The sequence below is a fragment of the Podarcis erhardii genome, assembly GCF_964252035.2.
Source record: "Podarcis erhardii genome assembly, chromosome: 18".
NCBI classification, from domain to species: domain Eukaryota; kingdom Metazoa; phylum Chordata; class Lepidosauria; order Squamata; family Lacertidae; genus Podarcis; species Podarcis erhardii.
This window is the reverse complement of record NC_138516.1, coordinates 1,291,946-1,301,769: the sequence shown is the minus strand read 5'-3', so window position 1 is coordinate 1,301,769 and position 9,824 is coordinate 1,291,946.

Below are 9,824 nucleotides of genomic sequence, written 5' to 3'. Positions count from 1 at the left end.
AGGTCTGATGAGGCCCTCAGCTCCTGAAGGTAATGGGGCCCTGAGAGCCGAAGCCGCAAGGCAGGCTGGGAAGTGCTGGGCCTGCCCAGTCAAGTCCTCCAGGCCTGACTGCCAGCTGGGGAGGCACGCTGAGTCATGTGACTTGGCAGCCAGTTTCTCACTCTGGCATGTGACTCCTTCTCCTTCTAAGTGGCAGCCAGTTTCACTTTTGCTTCTCTGTAAGATGTCAGTCAGAGTCAGTCGCCTCAGTTCTGAGCAGCAGGGAATCTCAGGCAGACTGTTTGGAAGCAAGTTGTTGAGGAAGAAGTGGATTTTAACCCAGTAAAGCTCTTCTTCTCTAAAACTCTGCATTCTTAATTTACGCTGCGCATCAGATTGTGCCTATGCTTACACAAAGAAAGACTACAAGCCTAGGAGACGTAGTGGACCACCAGCTGAGCATGAGCCCAGCGTGCGATGCAGCAGTGAAGAAAGCGAAGGCTATTTTAGGCTGCATCAACAGAAGTCTAGTGAAAAGTGCCACTCTATTGTGTCTTGGTCAGACCACACCTGGAATCCTGTGTCCAGTTCTGGGCACCACAATCTAAGAAGGATGCTGACAAGCTGGAAGGTGTGCAGACGAGGGCAATCAAGGTGTTCAAGGATCCGGAAACCAAGGCTGATGAGGAACGGTTGAAGGAGCTGGGTATGTTTAGCCTGAAAAAGAGGAGACTGAGAAGAGATATGAGCGCCAGCTTCCAATATCTTAAGGGCTGTCACATGGAAGATGGAGCAAGCTTGTTTTCTCCTGCTCAAGGCAATGTCTTCAAATTACAAGAAAGGAGATTCGGGCTAAACCTCAGGAAGAAGGTCAAGAAGACAGGAAGAGCTTTTTGACAGTGGAACGGTCTCCCTTGGGAGGTGGTGGACTCTCCTTCCTTGGAGGATTTTAAGCAGAGTTTGGGTGGCCATCTGCCATGGATGCACTGGTTGAGATTCCTGCATTGCAGGGGGTTGGAATAGATGACCCAGGGGGTCTCTTGCACCTCTACAACTCTATGATTCTATGCATGGAAGGCGGATGCTGTCGTCCTTCCCCAAGGAGGAGCTTGACCACAGCAATAAACAACCCGTCTGGAATGAATGCAGAAAAGTCTGCCCAATGTATGGACCTGTGATGGCCTGGGATTCCGATTCTGAGGATGAACCAGAGGAATCCCAGCCTGCACAGGAGTCCCCGCCTCCAGGGCCGGCTGAACTGGGGCAAGGCCTAGATGCTGAAGAGCCTGCACCTGTGACAGAGCATCAGGAGCTGGCCCCAGGTGAAGCCCTTCTGGCCCCAGAGGGGCTTGACGACTCAGTGGCCACAGGTGAGCCTCCTCCAGGGCCCAGTAACCCTTCGGCCTCTCCTGATCTGCAGAGGCTTAGGGCAGAGAGGCGAAGGGAACTGGTTGCCCCCAGGAGGAGTGCTCGCCTTAAGGCCAGAGGAGGCGGGGCTCCTGGGGGTCGGGACCGCCCCCGGCCTTAGAAGAGGATAAAAGCCCAGTCAGCCTGGCCCCAGGTTGCGGGAGCAACGTCGTTGTTGGCTTTGGACCTTCCTGTGTTCCTGATCCCTGCTTGGCCTCCTGTTCCTGACTATCCGGTGTTCCAGTTCCCAGCTCGGCCTCCTGTTCCAGCGTACCTGTTCCCCGCCCGGCTCCCCGTCTTGGACCTCGCCCCTCTTCGTGTGGACTCTGCTTACACCCACGGTACCTTCCCCCGGGACCAGCACAGTTTGCTCCCGCCTCACCCGCACTCCCCCTTCGTTGGGGTGCGTTCGGGAAGAGCCAGAGGCCATGGCTGACCAGGCGGCTGCGCTGGTGGCATTGGCCCAGGAAAACCAGGCCTTGACCCACACCGTTCAGCAGCTAAGCGATGTGGTTGCGGCGCTTCAGCAGCGGTTGGAAGCCTTTCCAGATCCTGGGGCCGACGCCCTAGCTCCAGGCAAGTACCCAGTGGCCTTGCCAGAGAAATTTGATGGGACCCAGGCCAGTTTTCCCATGTTCCTCGCCCAGGCCAAGTTGTACATTCAGGGGCGAGCCCGGAACTTCCTTGACGACCGCACCAAGGTGCATTTTTTAATCAGTTTGTTAAAGGACCAGGCGGCCAAGTGGGCTTTGCCACTGCTCCGGCAAGACTCTCCTTTGCTAACGGACTATGTGGGGTTTTGTAACCACTTAGAGACTGCGTTTGGTAACCCACTGAAGGAGAGCCAAGCCAATCGGGCGATTCGTCGGTTGAGACAGGACAAGTCCACAGCCGCCGCCTACGCCACAGAATTTCGGCTGTTGGCACAAGACTTGTCTTGGAATGACTCTGCACTACGGGACCAGTATCTTGAGGGACTGTCAGACGAGATACTGGACCAGTTGGCCATGATGGATCGTCCCACCACACTGGATACCCTCATTCAGCGGAGCCTGCAGATAGACGATCGGTTGGAGGACCGTCGCCAGACCCGGGACCGCCAGCACTCCCGACTCCTGGCGCCAGTCCTTCCCAGCAGGTCCACGCCCACAGCCGAGTTACCAGTCAAGCCAACGCCGCTCGGGGCTGCGCGACCTCGGCTCTCCCCCTCGGAGAAGTCGCGGCGTCGGGAGGGGAACCTGTGCCTTTACTGCGGTGGGGGTGGACATTACGCCCGTTCCTGTCCCGAGAAGCTACCAGTCGCAGGGAAACCGCCAACCTCGGTAGTCGAAGGCCCTAGCAACGTGGGGTCCCAAACCATGCAAGAAGGGCCCTCACCAGTAGAATTGCGACATCTCATGGTACCGGTGCGTCTCTACCCTCCAGGTGGGCCCTGGATTCTTACCCACGCTTTGGTAGATTCGGGGGCAACCCGCTCCTATATGGACGCTGCCTTTGCCGCGCATCATCAGGTGCCACTTCAGAACAAACCAGAACCGGTACAGGTGGAGGCAATTGACGGACGGCTCCTGCGTTCGGGTGCCGTCACTCGGGAGACCCAGCCCTTGGTCCTGTGTCTCCAGCAGCACCGGGAGGTGCGAACCTTGGACATTGCCTCTATGCCCCGGTTCCCCCTGGTGCTCGGAATGGACTGGCTAGAGGCTCACAACGTTCAGATTGACTGGGTCAAACGGACCGTACACTTCCCAGATCCATGTTCCCATGCTCAGTCGCAGATGCTAGCGGCCGCACCCACGGAGGAGGCAGCACCCACGCTCCCAGCCGTGTACCGGGACTACCAAGACGTGTTCGAGGAACGGGGGGCAGACCAGCTGCCGCCGCATCGGTCTTTTGACTGCGGCATAGACCTCCAGCCCGGAGCGCCCCTACCGGTGAGTCGCTTATACTCTCTAACAGAGCCAGAGCGCGAGGCTTTGCAGGACTTCTTGCGCAAGAACCTGGAGCGTGGGTTCATTAGGCCTTCCACCTCGCCTACTGCGGCACCAGTGCTCTTTGTTAAGAAGAAATGTGGGGAACTCCGTCCTTGCCATGATTACCGAGCCCTGAACAAAATCACCATCCCAGACCGGTACCCCTTGCCCCTTATTTCAGAGTTGCTGGAGCGGGTGCAAGGGGCACAGGTGTTCACCAAGCTGGACCTCCGGGGGGCCTACAACTTGATTCGGATCCGAGCCGGGGATGAGTGGAAGACAGCGTTTGGGACCCGGTACGGGCAGTTCGAATACTTGGTTATGCCTTTTGGTTTATGCAACGCGCCTGCTGTGTTCCAACGCTACATCAACCACGTGTTCCAGGATTTGTTAGATAAGTACGTGGTGGTGTACTTGGATGACATACTGGTTTACTCCCGTGACCCGGCTCGCCATGAGGGACATGTCCGGACCGTGCTGCAGCGCTTGCGTGAGCACCGTTTGTACGCAAAGCTCAGCAAGTGCGAGTTCCATCAGCGGACTGTGGACTTCCTTGGTCACCGGCTCTCTCCAGATGGGGTGCAGATGGACCCTGGGAAGGTGGCAGCGGTTCGAGAATGGGCGGCACCCCGGAACCGCAAGGACCTACAGCGTTTCCTGGGGTTCGCCAACTACTACCGGACCTTCATCGCAGATTATGCTCATCGCACCACCCCGTTGACCCGGCTACTGCGCCCAAAGACGCCGTTTTCCTGGGACGAGGAGGCAGAGGAGGCGTTCCAGGGGTTGAAGGCCTGTTTCCAGAGGGCGCCGATCTTACAACATCCTGACCCCTCTCGACCCTTTGTGGTGGAGACCGACGCCTCCAGTACGGCTCTCGGTGCCGTCTTGTCTCAACAGAATGGACCTGAAGCGCCACTCTTGCCCTGTGCCTTCTATTCCCGCCAGCTCCTACCAGCGGAGCGTAACTATACTGTGTGGGAGTGGGAACTACTGGCCATCAAGGTGGCCTTTGAGGTCTGGCGCCACCATCTTGAGGGGGCACGACATCCGGTGGAGGTGAGAACCGACCACCGGAATCTGGAGTACCTCCAGACCACCCGCAAGCTGAACCAAAGACAGATCCGGTGGGCGTTGTTCTTTTCCCGGTTCCAGTTCCGGATCCGCTATATCCCTAGCTCTCAGAACCAGAAGGCAGATGCCCTGTCCCGGAAACCTGAAGACAACGCAGACACGGTACAGCAAGCAGAACCCACCACGATCCTACCTCCAGCTGCGTTCCTGGCCACCCAGGAGGCGGAACCACTGCAGGCTCGGGTGCGGGAACAGCAGCGGGTCAACGCTTGGGCCCAGGAACGACTCCGGGAGCTGGCTGAAGGGTCCAGCCCACAGTATCCGGGGCTGGTCCTGCATCAGGGCCTTCTGCTGCACCACGGCCGTCTGTACATCCCGCCAGGGCCACTGCGGCTGGAGGTTCTCCGGATGGCCCATGATGCCCCAGCAGCGGGGCACTTTGGACGGTATCGGACCACCCATCTGGTCAGCCGTGAGTTTTGGTGGCCCCGCCTGAAGGCCGACGTGGCTCGCTACGTTGCTGGTTGTGATGTCTGCCGGCGCGCCAAGGGTCCTACCGGGCGACCCCCCGGCCTACTTCAGCCATTGCCAGTTCCACCGCGCCCTTGGCACACGGTTTCGTTGGACTTTGTAGTGGACTTACCCCCGTCTCGTGGCTGTACCTGCCTTCTAGTGTTCTCCGACCATTTCACCAAGATGGTGCACTGCACCCCCTGCCCATCTGTACCCACAGCCAAGGAAACCGCTCAGCTGTACCTTCAGCATGTCTTCCGCCTGCATGGCCTACCAGAGCGCGTGGTGTCCGACTGGGGCGTTCAGTTCACATCCCGGTTCTGGCGAGCATTACACCAGACCCTCGGGACAGAGGTCTGCCTCTCGTCAGCCTACCACCCACAGACCGATGGCCAGACGGAACGGGCGAACGCGGTGCTGGAGCAGTACCTCCGGTGTTACTGCAGCTACCAGCAGGATGACTGGGTCGACCACCTGGCATTGGCGGAGTTCGCCTACAACAACGCGGTGAATGCATCCACCCAGCAGACCCCGTTCCAGGCCAGTTACGGTTATCATCCACGGCTGTTTCCAGATGTGCTGCCGGCATCCGCGGTCCCGGCGGTGACGGAGTGGCTTCAAGAGCTCCAGTCCCAGCAACAGCTTTTGGTGGAGCAACTGCACCAGGCCAAGGAAGCGTACAAAGCCCAGGCCGACCGCCACCGCCAGGTGGGGCCGGAACTTCGCGTCGGTGACCTGGTTTGGCTCTCCACTCGCCACCTCCACCCCTCTCGACCTTCGCGGAAGTTGGACGCCCGCTTCACCGGCCCGTTCCCTATCGTGGACCAAGTCTCTCCTGTAGCATTCCGTCTCCGGTTACCCGCAACCCTGAAGGTTCACCCGGTCTTCCACAGGTCCCTGCTGAGTCCGGTGGCCCCACCCGACGAGTTCCACCCGAACCGTCCCCGTCCGCAGCCAGTGTTGGTTCAGGGAGAGCCTGAGTATGAGGTGGAACGCATCCTGGACTCCCGATACCGCAGGGGAAAGCTGCAGTATCTCATTGACTGGAAGGGGTATGGACCGGAGGACCGTTCCTGGGAACCAGCGGCCAACGTCCACGCACCTGCCTGCCTCCGAGAGTTCCATGCGACGTACCCCGGCAAGCCGGGTCCGGACCCTCGGTTGAGGGGGGGGGCTGGGAGGGGGGATGGTGTGATGGCCTGGGATTCCGATTCTGAGGATGAACCAGAGGAATCCCAGCCTGCACAGGAGTCCCCGCCTCCAGGGCCGGCTGAACTGGGGCAAGGCCTAGATGCTGAAGAGCCTGCACCTGTGACAGAGCATCAGGAGCTGGCCCCAGGTGAAGCCCTTCTGGCCCCAGAGGGGCTTGACGACTCAGTGGCCACAGGTGAGCCTCCTCCAGGGCCCAGTAACCCTTCGGCCTCTCCTGATCTGCAGAGGCTTAGGGCAGAGAGGCGAAGGGAACTGGTTGCCCCCAGGAGGAGTGCTCGCCTTAAGGCCAGAGGAGGCGGGGCTCCTGGGGGTCGGGACCGCCCCCGGCCTTAGAAGAGGATAAAAGCCCAGTCAGCCTGGCCCCAGGTTGCGGGAGCAACGTCGTTGTTGGCTTTGGACCTTCCTGTGTTCCTGATCCCTGCTTGGCCTCCTGTTCCTGACTATCCGGTGTTCCAGTTCCCAGCTCGGCCTCCTGTTCCAGCGTACCTGTTCCCCGCCCGGCTCCCCGTCTTGGACCTCGCCCCTCTTCGTGTGGACTCTGCTTACACCCACGGTACCTTCCCCCGGGACCAGCACAGGACCACTTACCAAGTCACCAAGGTGATTCATGCCCAGCTCATAGGTGTGCATCCCCTGGGAAGCCTCTAAGTTGTGCTCTTTAATCATCTGTAGATTCTTCTCCCACACTTCCCTCCGGAAAAGTTCTTCCTCCTGCAAGGAACCCGATAAAGAGTTTGGACTCACTCGCTGGATCATCACCTCATTGTGGCGAGTGGACTTGCCAAAATCCAATATCGCCTGAGCTCTGCAAGCGTAGCTTTCTCCCGATTGAAGCGCAGAGTGTTTGAGGACCCAGGACATTCGCCTCCTCTCCATGAATTTGCCTAAATCCTACTGCCTCCTGTGGCCGTGAGTTACATAGTTTGACTATGCACTTTGTAAAGAAGGAGTTTTGTTCACCTGCCCTGAATCTTCCAACATTCAGCCTTCTCTGCTTACAATCCTTCCTAATACAGTGGTACCCCGGGTTAAGAACTTAATTCGCTCTGGATGTCCATTCTTAACCTGAAACTGTCCTTAACCTGAAGCACCACTTTAGCTAATGGGGCCTCCTGCTGCTGCTGTGCGCCGGAGCACGATTTCTGTTCTCATCCTGAAGCAAAGTTCTTAACTCGAGGTACTATTTCTGGGTTAGCCAAGTCTGTAACCCAAGGCATCTGTAACCTGTAGCGTCTGTAGCCCGAGTTACCACTGTACTTGGAAGTTGCTGCATTGGTCTCTGGCTGCTTCAAAGGGGCTCAAAAACAGTTAGCGAGGAGCCAATTTTATGGAGGGAGGTGAAACACCGAACACCTCAGTACAGCATCTTGTTTTAGGTAAAGTTTTGAAGATACGATCTCACTGATGAGAAAGTCTCCAGGCCTGTAGTAATTGTGAGCATCTGTTTCATCCCTGACCAGATTTAAAGGACACTTTGCCTTCTGGTTCCCACAGACTCCATGGGGCATCATTAAAAGCAGGAGGAGGCGGGGTCTCATTCTGACTCTCCTTCCTACAATTGTATTGTCAGTAGCTCCTCTTACTTCCTAGACCAGAGAAGCAGAAGAAGAGAAAACTCTGGTGAGACCCAAGTGACAGAGACGTTCTTGATCAGGGTGAAGCTCAGATCTGGCTTCAGAAGTATTAAGCACTATATCTCTAAGCTCTAAATCTTGACTCTGTGTGTCTCCGACACAGAAAATGTTCTCTGCACCAGCTTTCCCCTCTCTTGTCACAGTGCAATTAATATTGTCATGTTGTTGTTGCTTCCGAGGCTTACGCCACCTCTAGAAATATCTCTTGAGCTTTAAAAGAAGAGATCACTATGATTTAGATGATTATACATGGATAAAATTTCACTTCTGCAACTTTTTGGAGTCTTGAATGGCTCAAGCATCAGCTGCAGAGCTGGAGATAAACATGCTTGTGTTAAACATCCAGAGTTTGACATAAGTCAACGTGTGAGTTTGGGAAGGGGGAGTTTGGCTTGAACTTTGCTCACAAGAACCAAAGAAGAGCCCTGAAGCAACAAAGGCCCAACTTGTCCATTTCTCCAGCCAAACAGGACAACAAGTGAGTGGGAAAATACAGGTTTACTCAGGCTAGTTTGAATAGTCCAGTGGAGTCATCTCCCAAGGCTGGACAAAGGACACCAGGTGATACCATTATCTGCTTTCTTGATGTGTCTTCTTCTCCCTCGCCCTCCCTTGCGGTCTCTGCTGTGCCCCTATTGGTAGAAAGGGGTCTTTGTCCTTGCATGGACATGTCCTTATTGCCTTGCTTGTTTTCCAACATTTGCCTTCTCTAAAGCCCCTTCCGCCCTAAAAGGAGGGGGAGTTGTGGGCTTCACAGCCCCACCACCTGCGCGGCGGCTGGAGCGATTGGGGGAATTACCAGCCGCGTCATCCCCTGGCCAGCCAATTGGCTGGCTCTGGGGGCGTGGCCTGACATACTTAAGGCAGGACGCGGACGGGGATCTCCCTCTTTCCCCGCCTGCCAGCTGTTCCTGTTTCCCACCCTCCCACTCTATAAGGTTTTCGTTCCTTGGCCTTGCTGTGGACCTCAGTTGGTCGCCGTTGAGCGGCCTGGTAGGAATTTTTGCACTTGGCAAATTGGCACCAACCACTTGGTTTTCGCCTACCTCGTAGTAAATCGTCAGAACTTTCTGGGTATTGGCGGTTAGGCATTCATATAGTTTTGTAGATAGAAGAAGGGAGGTAGCACCATCACCTGCCCCGCATATTGAAGGGTAGTCCATTAAAGGATTCCGGGGGGCGTGGCCCTGTCCGAGGCCAATGGAGGTGAGGGCCTAAGGCACGCCCCCAGTGGGTGACCCTGGGGCATTTCCTAGTTGATGTGCATCAGCAGGACTCCCCCGACTGGTGGTTAACCCTTCCCGGACTTCAAGCAGACGGGCTGAAGTTAGATATAGTCTGTTAGGACCAATGCCTAAGCCAATACCGCTTATCACCTGTAACTAATGAAGCTGTTGCCTTATTTAGCCCATTAACCTTAATAATTGTGTCATGTGTCTTTATTTTCATGGCGGGGGGGGGGGGGACTAGCCACACAACAATTGTCTAAATACAAGCAGACGAAACAGCAAAAGGAAGAACTTCTGTGGTCAACTCGATGGCTAGAGGTGGGTGTCAATCTAAGCTCAAACAAGTTTTGTGATTTAGATGCTACTTGTTGGGGCAAGGGGTGTAGGACATAACACTGAATTCAGCTTACGGAATAAATTGTGGAAAACTGATATGAAATTCATAGCATGTTATACTTTGAAAGAAAATTATGTGAAAATTATTTATAGATGATATCTGGCACTGAATAATTTAGCGAAGATGTGGGGCTACCTTGGAAGGTGACTTGGAAATAACAACTAATCCAGAATGCGGCTGACAGACTGGAGACTGGGACCATATAACCCCAGTCCTAAAGGATCTTCACTGGCTCCCAGTACATTTCTGAAATCAATTCAAATTGCTGGTGTTGACCTTTAAACCCCTAAATGCTCTCGGCCCAGTATACCCGAAGGGGCATCTCCACCCCCATTGTCCAGTCTGGACACTGAGGTCCAGCTCCGAGGGTCTTCTGGCAGTTCCCTCACTGATGTTACAGGGACCTAAC